This window comes from Ranitomeya imitator, chromosome 5 (genome assembly GCF_032444005.1).
Source record: "Ranitomeya imitator isolate aRanImi1 chromosome 5, aRanImi1.pri, whole genome shotgun sequence".
NCBI lineage: Eukaryota > Metazoa > Chordata > Amphibia > Anura > Dendrobatidae > Ranitomeya > Ranitomeya imitator.
In genome coordinates this window covers 659,305,909-659,318,838 of record NC_091286.1, presented here as the reverse complement: position 1 = coordinate 659,318,838, position 12,930 = coordinate 659,305,909, and the positions used below count along the sequence as shown (strand labels likewise).

Sequence of the window (12,930 nt, the reverse complement as noted above, 5' to 3'; positions counted from 1 at the left end):
CTCCGATGGTCGTTGTGCCATGTACTGACTTACCTCTGTAGTCAGAGATGTTTCGAGGACTCTCACAGTAGGGAATATTGTCATCCGGGATAATCAGACATGAACAGAAAGCGGAGGAATTGCTGCAGGGACGATAGGTGTAGCACACAGTGATGTTCCATGTGTATCCGGTCCTACAGGCGCACGTCCTCCCCGTATCCGTCACATTACACTCTAGATCAAGAAACAGTCAGATCATTGAGGATTTCCTTTCCTGCGCCGTGGTACCGATTCCCCCACAATGTATAGATACTAGTGAGGAGCGAACGTGCTGGGATAAGGTGTTATCTGAGCATGCTCCGGTGCTAACCGAGTGACTTCAGCGTGCTTGAATAATATGTCCAAGTCCCCGCGGCTGCGTGTCTCGCCGCAGTTTGACAGCTGCAACACATGCATGGATCGCCTGTTTGTTAGCTGCGAGACATGCAAGCGCATATTTTTCGAGCACGCCACAGTCACTGAGCACGTTCACTCATCACTAATAGATATTTTCACTATTTCTGTAACTTTTACATCACTTTAGATATTTTTTAATATCCTCAAGATTTTAACATAAGTCATTCTTGGATCTCCGTTGGCTCTCAGTGAATAGGAAAACATGCAGGCCTATTTCCACCTACAGCTGAAGGTTTGCTACTATTGTATCCAGTTTAGGCAATCCTCTGTAAGCTAAAAGAGTCTGGACACCAAATGTAACCTCACTGATACATTGTAACAAACTATCAGGGCAGGAGAGAAGAGTTAAAGGGTTGCTGTTGTCAGTAATGTAATGTAATATATCTTATGTGAGAAATATGTTTATTTCTCCACTATAAGCCACTTCTTCTCCACCTTTCACCTTCTGATCTGATTATTAAGTATTCTTATTAAAAATAGTTGAAATCCATTTTTGGCAAAGCAAAATGTAAAGCCAGCTCACTAAGGAATCAGGTTATAGACGATTATTAAACTTTATTGAGGGGGGTGGAGGAATAAGGAGCATTCAGCACAGTGAGAGGCCAGGTAGACGAAGGCAGATCTTGTGCAGCTTATGGCAAATGTGTATCTCACTTCAGTGCTGGACTCACAGTCACACAGCTTAGTGATGCTGCACATCGGTGCTGCTTCTGAACAAGTTAAAAAAATGAGCCCGAGCATATGTTAGTATAAGTGCAATGCATAATTATGTGTTCACACTGTGGCCATTTAATAGACAGAACCTAACAGAAAATGGAAACAGCTCTCCTAACCCTTCACTTCAAATGCATAAAATAGCATTGCTTGGCCAGCACTTATCTTTTATGCTGGAATGGACCCCATAATTGACTGCTGTCAAGGGTTTACTGCGACAGAGAGAAGCCAGATTCTGATTTCTGATTTCTCCTACTCCTGCACAGACTAGAAGCACTTTAACTCTATATTAAATGGTGTAAGTTTCTTTTATTTTAGCAGTGCAGGGGTTAATCTGCTGAGTTGAGAGCTCCTGGAAGCTTTCCAGCATTAAGGCTCTGAGCTGTGCACTGTTAGCCACTCCTGTATAATCTGGGCCCTGGCTAGCACTCATTGTTAGAGTTAGCTTATGCTACATGGCTGGAGGTTGTTGTTGGTGGTTATTGGAGAAGGCGTTTGGTGGATTTAGCTGTGATTGTTGCTTGGTTTTGAGTTTGTGATATTTCCCTTTCTTATCCTACTTTGGTTTAACCCCATCCTCCACTCCCCGGTACATTCCTCTGTTATATGTGTGTGTATATTTGTATGTTTGTTATTTCTTGTTACCCCTCTTCATATTACCTTGCTAGTCTGGTTGATGTATTATGGTACACTACTACTCCCCTCTTCCGTGGGTGAGGGAAGGTTACAGACTGAGGGCGGATTCAGGAGCTAAGACATGGTACGTGGCCCCGGCGTCTTCACCATCAGAAATAATCCAGGGAACATGGGACGAGCTAGTGCGCCCCTAGTGTTAGGGACAAGGAAGGAGCCCCTGGTCCCGAGACACCTACAACCATGTGATTCTATAGTTGCAGGACATTATAGGAAAGCCAACATTGCCTCTCTAAATGTCATTAGCCCTCTGGCTGATGCTTCAGCGGGGTGTAAAATGGCATTGGGCATTCTTTTTTTGTGAATCGCAGTGTTTTAATTCCCTGGGACATGTGATTCACAGGAAATTCAACTTATAGTTGATCCTTTGCTGATTGATCAGCTCATGTCGTAAAATAACCTATTTTAAAGATATGCCATTATTATCATATGTCTGGACAATCCCTTTAAAAAAAGTTTCGGTAAATTATTAGGGAAATATTTTACCTTTACTGAAAAAAAAGACGTGACTTTTAATCATTTATGTACAGACTAAGTCCAGTTCAAGTTTTTTTTTTTATTAAAGGTATGATCACTGCTGCTGCATTTTTGTTTATTGCAAATTTTCAGCTGCATTTTACAGTACCAGCAAAGTCAATGAGATTTTAGAAATTTTATGCACACAGTTTTTTTTTTTGTCCTCAGTATTTTGTGATTTTTTATTTTTTTTTTGCGGACTAGAGAGCTACTTCTTTCAGTGTTTTTTTGTTTTTCCAGCGTTTTTCACCCATTGAAAGTAATGGGTGGTGAAAAAACACTGAAAAAAGGCAGGCATCAGGTTTTGCTGTGTTTATTTTTGTGCCAAAGCCTTATGAAGAAGAATATGATTTTTTAATGTTACTATATTTTATCATCATGTACAAGAGACAAATGTACCATGGCAAAAAGACAGCAAAAAATGCAAGAAAAATCAAGCAAAACCTGCAGTTTCTTTACTGCCAAGAGAATAAGTTTCGCTGCAGAGACAAACCACAGCAAAAATGCCACATGTGAACATAGCCATAGTGTGCAGACTAGGAGTGTAGACCAGACAGCTCCTGATTTTTGAGCAAATCATGTTCATAGTTCTTCTCTGTTAGGCAGTGTCTCCAAAAAGGTGTCCTTTTAGCATTATTCAGGTCAGTATCCAAATAATTAAAATAAACCCAACCTGTGCTCTAGCTATAGGCCTATTTCTCTTCTCAATACTGATATGAAACTATGGGCTAAACTTTTGACGACTAGACTAGGTAATATACTTCCCAGAATAATTCACTCGGACCAAGCAGGTTTTGTGCGTGGGAGGGAGGGCAGGGACAATTCGGCCAAGGCTCTTCAATCCATAATGTACGCTAGACGGCGAAATTTGCCACTTACTCTCTTGTCTACCGACGCCGAGAAGGCATTTGATAGGGTAAGCTGGAGATATATGGAGAGGGTATTACACAGGTTTGGTTTTCCACCTCAGTTTATTACAGCGGTCTTCTCCTTGTACTCCTTTCCCACTGCCAGAGTCCGGGTGAATGGTGTTTTATCCGACGGGTTTAATATTAACAATGGTACCAGGCAGGGATGTCCCCTATCCCCTTCCTTGTTCGTATTGGTCATCGAAACTCTCATACAGAGAATTAGACAGGAGGCTCAGATCCAGGGATTACGGATAGGTAAAATAGAGATAAAAACACTGGCATTTGCGGATGATCTGCTCTTCCTGGTCTCTAATCCTCTCAATGCATTCCCAATTATCCTCAACATACTCAACCATTTTGGCAAACTCTCAAATTTCAAAATTAACAATACAAAATCGGAAGCACTTAATATAACTTTATCAGCCACTCAACTTTCTACTCTACGAAAACTAGCCCCCTTCTCCTGGTCCACATCCTCTATAAAGTATTTGGGTATCTGGATCACTAGGGACCCCACAGACCTATTCAGATCTAATTTCTCCCCCCTAATAAAAAAAACTAGAAACATTGATGAAATCATACAATCTTCCCACTTTATCTTGGATAGGACGTATTAACGTGTTTAAAGCTTACATTATGCCTATCCTATTGTATTCAATGAGCATGGTACCTATTCGTCTTCCCCTCACATTCTTTAAAAACATAAGGTCCTCAATAATTAAATTTGTATGGAAAAATAAGCCATCTAGGCTACCTTTCAAATTGTTAACATGTCCCGCTTCTTGTGGAGGTCTGGGACTACCGGACCCCTATATATTTTACAAAGCTATACACCTTAGTAGATGGCTGAGAATAGTAATTGGCCTGGAGAGGGGCACGTCGGACATGCTTGACGTGGCCTTGCTGGACAATGGGGGGATACCACTTTTGTGGTCGCACTCGAAACAAACGACTTCATTGGGTTTGGATGACATAACTTTAGCTACCCTCCACGTTAGACGGACAGTTTTGAAAGAACTTCTATCAGACTCATTCCCTTCATCCTTAACACCCATCGCAGTTATTCCCTATCTGGTTAATCCTGATTTTAAGGATTCATACAATTTATGGTCAAAGCTCCCTACGGATTCCCTCACTAGCCTCTATGAAGGTAGAATTCTTAACAACAACATCTGGCCTAGCAATGCCACGAAGTCTCCAAAAAATTTTCTGCAGGAACTCCACACTAAACGTATTCTTACAGAATTTAGAGAAAGGTTTCCTCAAAAGTCGAATTGGTCGTGGCTGGACCTCATGCTCAAAACGGGCTCAGCTAGATATAAAATTATATCTCGCTCGTATTACCAACTTGTTGCCCCCTCTCAACCCTTTAAACCATCTTTTATTTATTCCTGGGAATCTGAACTTAATTTCAGCTTCTCAGAGGACCAGATCTCCAAAATGTTGAAGTCTGCCAGGGGGTTCTCTCGATGCATTTTGTTGCAGGAAAGTGCATATAAGATACTAACCAGATGGCATTTGACACCGGTCAAACTCCAACACTTAGGTTTAGCGGATTCTGACTTGTGCTGTCGATGCCGGGTTGCCCAGGGAAACCATACACATATATTTTGGGAATGCGTGGGGATTAGGGACTTCTGGGAGGAAGTAAATCTAACGCTTAAGAAGCTAAAGCTAATTAAAACTGACCTACTGGCGGTTGAAGCCATCCTCTCGTGCCCCACAAATAATTTTAAACCCAATAAGCACGGCCTTTTACCCTTGATGCTCAGTGCTGCAAAACATTTAATAACCATCCACTGGAAAAGTGCATCCCCACCAACACAAAGTGAGTGGTTCAACAAAATTGACCACATTTATAGAATGGAGGAACTATCGAGCTGGGAGACGCATGCCCATGATCGTTTTGTTATGAACTGGCTTCCATGGAGAACATTTCGTTCAGTCGCTCCTTAATATTGCTATATATGCTATCTTAACCCCTTAGCGACCGCCGATACGCCTTTTAACGGTGGCCGCTAAGGGTACTCAGAAATGAGAATACAGATAATAAATGGGAAATGTTTAAGAACATCCTAAATAGGCAGTGTAAGCGGTTTATACCTTGTGGGAATAAAAGGACTAGAAATAGGAAAAACCCAATGTGGCTAAACAAAGAAGTAAGACAGGCAATTAACAGTAAAAAGAAAGCATTTGCACTACTAAAGCAGGATGGCACCATTGAAGCTCTAAAAAACTATAGGGAGAAAAATACTTTATCTAAAAAACTAATTAAAGCTGCCAAAAAGGAAACAGAGAAGCACATTGCTAAGGAGAGTAAAACTAATCCCAAACTGTTCTTCAACTATATCAATAGTAAAAGAATAAAAACTGAAAATGTAGGCCCCTTAAAAAATAGTGAGGAAAGAATGGTTGTAGATGACGAGGAAAAAGCTAACATATTAAACACCTTCTTCTCCACGGTATTCACGGTGGAAAATGAAATGCTAGGTGAAATCCCAAGAAACAATGAAAACCCTATATTAAGGGTCACCAATCTAACCCAAGAAGAGGTGCGAAACCGGCTAAATAAGATTAAAATAGATAAATCTCCGGGTCCGGATGGCATACACCCACGAGTACTAAGAGAACTAAGTAATGTAATAGATAAACCATTATTTCTTATTTTTAGGGACTCTATAGCGACAGGGTCTGTTCCGCAGGACTGGCGCATAGCAAATGTGGTGCCAATATTCAAAAAGGGCTCTAAAAGTGAACCTGGAAATTATAGGCCAGTAAGTCTAACCTCTATTGTTGGTAAAATATTTGAAGGGTTTCTGAGGGATGTTATTCTGGATTATCTCAATGAGAATAACTGTTTAACTCCATATCAGCATGGGTTTATGAGAAATCGCTCCTGTCAAACCAATCTAATCAGTTTTTATGAAGAGGTAAGCTATAGGCTGGACCACGGTGAGTCATTGGACGTGGTATATCTCGATTTTTCCAAAGCGTTTGATACCGTGCCGCACAAGAGGTTGGTACACAAAATGAGAATGCTTGGTCTGGGGGAAAATGTGTGTAAATGGGTTAGTAACTGGCTTAGTGATAGAAAGCAGAGGGTGGTTATAAATGGTATAGTCTCTAACTGGGTCGCTGTGACCAGTGGGGTACCGCAGGGGTCAGTATTGGGACCTGTTCTCTTCAACATATTCATTAATGATCTGGTAGAAGGTTTACACAGTAAAATATCGATATTTGCAGATGATACAAAACTATGTAAAGCAGTTAATACAAGAGAAGATAGTATTCTGCTACAGATGGATCTGGATAAGTTGGAAACTTGGGCTGAAAGGTGGCAGATGAGGTTTAACAATGATAAATGTAAGGTTATACACATGGGAAGAGGGAATCAATATCACCATTACACACTGAACGGGAAACCACTGGGTAAATCTGACAGGGAGAAGGACTTGGGGATCCTAGTTAATGATAAACTTACCTGGAGCAGCCAGTGCCAGGCAGCAGCTGCCAAGGCAAACAGGATCATGGGGTGCATTAAAAGAGGTCTGGATACACATGATGAGAGCATTATACTGCCTCTGTACAAATCCCTAGTTAGACCGCACATGGAGTACTGTGTCCAGTTTTGGGCACCGGTGCTCAGGAAGGATATAATGGAACTAGAGAGAGTACAAAGGAGGGCAACAAAATTAATAAAGGGGATGGGAGAACTACAATACCCAGATAGATTAGCGAAATTAGGATTATTTAGTCTAGAAAAAAGACGACTGAGGGGCGATCTAATAACCATGTATAAGTATATAAGGGGACAATACAAATATCTCGCTGAGGATCTGTTTATACCAAGGAAGGTGACGGGCACAAGGGGGCATTCTTTGCGTCTGGAGGAGAGAAGGTTTTTCCACCAACATAGAAGAGGATTCTTTACTGTTAGGGCAGTGAGAATCTGGAATTGCTTGCCTGAGGAGGTGGTGATGGCGAACTCAGTCGAGGGGTTCAAGAGAGGCCTGGATGTCTTCCTGGAGCAGAACAATATTGTATCATACAATTATTAGGTTCTGTAGAAGGACGTAGATCTGGGTATTTATTATGATGGAATATAGGCTGAACTGGATGGACAAATGTCTTTTTTCGGCCTTACTAACTATGTTACTATGTTACTATGTTACTTAAACCACAGCGCCGTTAATTAACGGCGCTGTGGAAAAAGTGAATAGCGCCCCCCAGAGGCCGATTTTTTCCGGGGTCTCGGCTGCCGGGGGTAGCCGAGACCCCAGAGAACATGATTCGGGGGGGTTTTAACCCACCCCGCATTTGCGATCGCCGGTAATTAACCGTTTACCGGCGATCGCAAAAAAAACAAAAAAAAAAAACACGATCTCTTTTTAATTTCTCTGTCCTCCGATGTGATCGCACATCGGAGGACAGAGAAAAGGGGTCCCAGGTGGCCCCCCCAATACTCACCTATCTCCCCCGATACTCCTCGTGTCTCATGGTGGGTGCCGCCATCTTCAAAATGGCGGGCGCATGCGCAGTGCGCCCGCCGGCCGGCACCGGGAGAATCTTTGGGGTCTCGGCTGCGGGGGGTAGCCGAGACCCCAAAGAGCATGATCGGGGTCGGTTTTACCGACCCCTGTTTTGCGATCGCCAGTAATTAACTGTTTACCGGCGACCGCAAAAGAAAAAAAAAAAACGTAAAGTGTAATTCTCTGTCCTCTGATGTGATCGCACATCAGAGGACAGAGAAATAGGGGGATTCGGGGACCCTACAATACTCACCTGTGTCCCTGGATCCTCTTGCTGCTCCTCCTGGCCGCCGGCAGAAGAAAATGGCGGGCGCATGCGCAGTGCGCCCGCCATCTGTCTCCATCTGCCGGCCGGCAGGAGAACAGCAGTTGGGGCTAAAATTAGGGGTAGGGTTAGGGTTAGGGGTAGGGTTAGGGTTAGGGGTAGGGTTAGGGTTAGAGGTAGGGTTAGGTGTAGGGTTAGGGGTAGGGTTAGGGGTAGGGTTAGGTTAGGGTTAGGGGTAGGGGTAGGGTTAGGGGTAGGGGTAGGGTTAGGGCTAGGGTTAGGGCTAGGGTTAGGGCTAGGGTTGGGGCTAAATTTAGGGTTAGGGTTGGGGCTAAATTTAGGGTTAGGTTGGGGCTAAATTTAGGGTTAGGCTTCTTTCACACTTACGTCGGTACGGGGCCGTCGCAATGCGTCGGCCCGACATACCGACGCACGTTGTGAAAATTGTGCACAACGTGGGCAGCAGCTGTAGTTTTTCAACGCATCCGCTGCCCAATCTATGTCCTGGGGAGGAGGGGGCGGAGTTACGGCCACGCATGCGTGGTCAGAAATGGCGGATGCGACGTACAAAAAAACGTTTCATTGAACGTTTTTTTGTGCCGACGGTCCGCCAAAACACAACTGATCCAGTGCACGACGGACGCGATGTGTGGCCATCCGTCACGATCCGTCGGCAATACAAGTCTATGGGCAAAAAACGCATCCTGCGGGCACATTTGCAGGATCCGTTTCTTGTCCAAAACGACGGATTGCGACGGAATGCCAAACGACGCAAGTGTGAAAGTAGCCTTAGGGTTAGGGTTGGGGCTAAAGTTAGGGCTAGGGTTGGGGCTAAAGTTAGGGTTAGAGCTGGGATTAGGGTTAGGGTTTGGATTAGGGTTGGTATTAGGGTTAGGGTTGGCATTAGGGTTACACTTGGGATTAGGGTTAGGTTTGGGATTAGGGTTAAGGTTAGGGTTGTGATTAGGGGTGTATTGGGATTAGGGTTAGGTTTGAGGTTAGGGTTGAGATTAGGATTAGGGGTGTGTTGGATTTAGGGTTTTGATTAGGGTTATGGTTAGGGTTGACATTAGGGTTGTTTTGGGGTAAGGGTTGTGATTATGGTTAGGGTTAGTGATTAGGATTATGGATCAGGTTGGGATTAGGGCTAGGGGTGTGTTGGGGTTAGGGTTGGAGCTAGAATTGGGGGGTTTCCACTGTTTAGGTACATCAGGGGGTCTCCAAACACGACAGCCAATTTTGCGCTCAAAAAGTCAAATGGTGCTCCCTTCTGAGCTCTGCCGTGCGCCCAAACAGTGGGTTACCCCCACATATGGGGCATCAGCGTACTCGGGATAAATTGGACAACAACTTCTGGGGTCCAATTTCTCTTGTTACCCTTGTGAAAATAAAAACTTGGGGGCTACAATATCTTTTTTGTGAAAAAAAAAATATTTTTTATTTTCACGACTCTGCATTCTAAACTTCTGTGAAGCACTTGGGCATTCAAAGTTCTCACCACACATCTAGATAAGTTCCTTGGGGGGTCTAGTTTCCCAAATGGGGTCACTTGTGGGGGGTTACTACAGTTTAGGTACATCAGGGGCTCTGCAATCGCAACATAATGCCCACAGACCATTCTATCAAAGTCTGCATTCCAAAAAGGCGCTCCTTCCCTTCCGAGCTCTGCCGTGCGCCCAAACAGTGGTTTACCCCCACATATGGCGCATCAGCGTACTCGGGATAAATTGGACAACAACTATTGCAGTCCAATTTCTCCTGTTACCCTTGTGAAAATAAAAACTTGGGGGCTACAATATCTTTTTTGTGGAAAAAAAAATATTTTTTATTTTCACGACTCTGCATTCTAAACTTCTGTGAAGCACTTGGGCATTCAAAGTTCTCACCACACATCTAGATAAGTTCCTTGGGGGGTCTAGTTTCCAAAATGGGGTCACTTGTGGGGGTTTACTACAGTTTAGGTACATCAGGGGCTCTGCAATCGCAACATAATGCCCACAGACCATTCTATCAAAGTCTGCATTCCAAAACGGCGCTCCTTCCTTCCGAGCTCTGCCGTGCGCCCAAACAGTGGTTTACCCCCACATATGGCACATCAGCGTACTCGGGATAAATTGGACAACAACGATTGCCATCCAATTTCTCCTGTTACCCTTGTGAAAATAAAAACTTGGGGGCTACAATATCTTTTTTGTGGAAAAAATATATATTTTTTATTTCACGACTCTGCATTCTAAACTTCTGTGAAGCACTTGGGCATTCAAAGTTCTCACCACACATCTAGATAAGTTCCTTGGGGGGTCTAGTTTCCAAAATGGGGTCACTTGTGGGGGGTTACTACAGTTTAGGTACATCAGGGGCTCTGCAATCGCAACATAATGCCCACAGACCATTCTATCAAAGTCTGCATTCCAAAACGGCGCTCCTTCCCTTCCGAGCTCTGCCGTGCGCCCAAACAGTGGTTTACCCCCACATATGGCGCATCAGCGTACTCGGGATAAATTGGACAACAACTATTGCAGTCCAATTTCTCCTGTTACCCTTGTGAAAATAAAAACTTGGGGGCTACAATATCTTTTTTGTGGAAAAAATTTTTTTTTTATTTTCACGACTCTGCATTCTAAACTTCTGTGAAGCACTTGGGCATTCAAAGTTCTCACCACACATCTAGATAAGTTCCTTGGGGGGTCTAGTTTCCAAAATGGGGTCACTTGTGGAGGGTTTCTCCTGGTTAGGTACATCAGGGGCTCTGCAAACGCAACATAATACCCGCAGACCATTCTATCAAAGTCTGCATTCCAAAACGGCGCTCCTTCCTTCCGAGCTCTGCCGTGCGCCCAAACAGTGGTTTACCCCCACATATGGGGTACCAGCATACTCAGGACAAATTGGACAACAACTTTTGGCGTCCAATTTCTCTTGTTACCCTTGTGAAAATAAAAACTTGGGGGCTAAAAATCTTTTTTGTGGAAAAAAAAAATATTTTTTATTTTCACGGCTCTGCATTATAAACTTCTGTGAAGCACTTGGGCATTCAAGGTTCTCACCACACATCTAGATAAGTTTCATAGGTGGTCTAGTTTCCAAAATGGGGTGACTTGTGGGGGATTTCTACTGTTTAGGCACATCAGGGGCTCTCCAAACGCGACATGGCGTCCGATCTCAATTCCAGCCAATTCTACATTGAAAAAGTAAAACGGCACTCTTTCTCTTCCAAGCTCTGCGGTGCGCCCAAACAGTGGTTTACCCCCACATATTGGGTATCGACGTACTCAGGAAAAATTGCACAACAACTTTAGTTGTATAATTTCTCCTGTTACCCTTGTGAAAATAAAAATTTGTGGGCAAAAAGATCATTTTTGTAGAAAAAATGCAATTTTTTTTTTCACGGCTCTACGTTATAAACTTCTGTGAAGCACATGGGGGTTCAAAGTGCTCGCCACACATCTAGATAAGTTCCTTAAGGGGTCTAGTTTCCAAAATGGTGTCACTTGTGGGGGGTTTCCACTGTTTAGGCACATCAGGGGCTCTCCAAACGCGACATGGCGTCCAATCTCAATTCCAGCCAATTCTACATTGAAAAAGTAAAACGGCACTCCTTCTCTTCCAAGCTCTGCGGTGCGCCCTAACAGTGGTTTACCCCCACATATTGGGTATCAGCGTACTCAGGAAAAATTGCACAACAACTTTAGTGGTCTAATTTCTCCTGTTACCCTTGTGAAAATAAAAATTTGTGGGCAAAAAGATCATTTTTGTAGAAAAAATGCAATTTTTTTTTTCACGGCTCTACGTTATAAACTTCTGTGAAGCACATGGGGGTTAAAAGTGCTCGCCACACATCTAGATAAGTTCCTTAAGGGGTCTAGTTTCCAAAATGGTGTCACTTGTGGGGGGTTTCCACTGTTTAGGCACATCAGGGGCTCTCCAAACGCGACATGGCGTCCAATCTCAATTCCAGCCAATTCTACATTGAAAAAGTAAAACGGCACTCCTTCTCTTCCAAGCTCTGCGGTGCGCCCTAACAGTGGTTTACCCCCACATATTGGGTATCAGCGTACTCAGGAAAAATTGCACAACAACTTTAGTGGTCTAATTTCTCCTGTTACCCTTGTGAAAATAAAAATTTGTGGGCAAAAAGATCATTTTTGTAGAAAAAATGCAATTTTTTTTTTCACGGCTCTACGTTATAAACTTCTGTGAAGCACATGGGGGTTCAAAGTGCTCGCCACACATCTAGATAAGTTCCTTAAGGGGTCTAGTTTCCAAAATGGTGTCACTTGTGGGGGGTTTCCACTGTTTAGGCACATCAGGGGCTCTCCAAACGCGACATGGCGTCCAATCTCAATTCCAGCCAATTCTACATTGAAAAAGTAAAACGGCACTCCTTCTCTTCCAAGCTCTGCGGTACGCCCTAACAGTGGTTTACCCCCACATATTGGGTATCAGCGTACTCAGGAAAAATTGCACAACAACTTTAGTGGTCTAATTTCTCCTGTTACCCTTGTGAAAATAAAAATTTGTGGGCAAAAAGATCATTTTTGTAGAAAAAATGCGATTTTTTTTTTTCACGGCTCTACATTATAAACTTCTGTGAAGCACATGGGGGTTCAAAGTGCTCACCACACATCTAGATATGTTCCTTAAGGGGTCTAGTTTCCAAAATGGGGTCACTTGTGGGGGGTTTCCACTGCTTAGGCACATCAGAGGCTCTCCAAACGCGACATGGCGTCCAATCTCAATTCCAGCCAATTCTACATTGAAAAAGTAAAACGGCGCTCCTTCACTTCCAAGCTCTGCGGTGCGCCCAAACAGTGGTTTACCCTCACATATGGGGTATTGGCGTATTCAGGAGAAATTGCATAACAAA

The 12,930-nt window shown here is 43.5% G+C and overlaps 1 pseudogene; it reads right to left on the bottom strand.

Annotated features, from left to right (window-relative positions):
* LOC138637930 (uncharacterized) overlaps window positions 1-12,930 on the bottom strand; it is a 108,485-nt pseudogene that overhangs the window by 62,530 nt on the left and 33,025 nt on the right.